Consider the following 1,072-nt stretch of genomic DNA (forward strand, 5'->3'; position numbering starts at 1 on the left):
TGAGGTTGCAGTGAGCTGTGATTGTGTCAGTGCACTCCAACCTTGGTGACAGTGAGATCTTGAAAAAAAGAAGGCAGAAAGTAAAGAAGAAATGAGCATGGTGGGCATGGGCACAGATGGCAGTGTTAAATATTATGGTCAGGAGTGGCCTTCTAAGTGAAAATTGAGCAAAGACTTGAAGTGGGGGAAGCAGCTGGCCAAGGTGCTGAGGGAAGAGGCTCGTCGGCAGAAACAACAGAATAAAGTGTCCGAGGTGTGTCTGAGGCTCTGGAAGGAAGCCAGTGGAGCGGAAGGAGAGAGGGAGAGAATTAGGGGAGGGGGCTAGGGATTTGCTGGGTGTGGGGATCAGTACAGATCATGTAAGCCCCAGGAGGTTATTGCTGGGGCTTTGGCTTTGACTCTGACTCAGATGGGAACTGCAGGAGGGTTCTAAGCAGAGAGGCGACTTGATCTGTCTCCCGGTTTAAAAGCATTCCCTGGCTGCTGAGTTGAGAAAGACTGTGGGAAGATCTGGGTAGAAGCATGGGGGCCAAGTTCTGGCAACGTCCAGGTGGGAGATGATTTTGGTCCTGACCAGGGTCATGGTGGTGTTGAGAGATGGTCAGAGGGGAGAAGTAGGGGAGGAGGCCAGGGAGTTGCTGGGTAGGGATCTTTAGTATGTGTTGAAGACAGTCAACAGGATTTCCTGACAGACTGGATGTGAGAGAAGGCAGAGGTCAAGGTTGAGTTTGATTCTTACTGAATTATTAAGTAATTTAAAAAAACACTACTGCCTTTCCCAATCCTAGCAAGTATGGGATGCTAGATTAAAGAAATCTCTTCAAGTTCATTGCAGTGGCTCATGTCTACAATCCCAGCTGTTTGGGAAGCAGAGATGGGAGTATCTTTTAAGGGCAGGAGTTCAAGACCAGCCTGGGCAACACAGCAAGATCTGCTCTTTACAAAAATATTTTTCAAAATTAAATAAATGTAGCTAGGCATGGTGATGTGTACTTGTAGTTTCAGCTACTCAGGAGGCTGAGGTGGGCAGATCTCTTGAGGTCAGGAGTTTGAGGCCAGCTTGGGCAACATA

The sequence above is a fragment of the Mandrillus leucophaeus genome, unplaced genomic scaffold (assembly GCF_000951045.1).
Source record: "Mandrillus leucophaeus isolate KB7577 unplaced genomic scaffold, Mleu.le_1.0 Scaffold1202, whole genome shotgun sequence".
Classification (NCBI taxonomy): Eukaryota; Metazoa; Chordata; class Mammalia; order Primates; family Cercopithecidae; genus Mandrillus; species Mandrillus leucophaeus.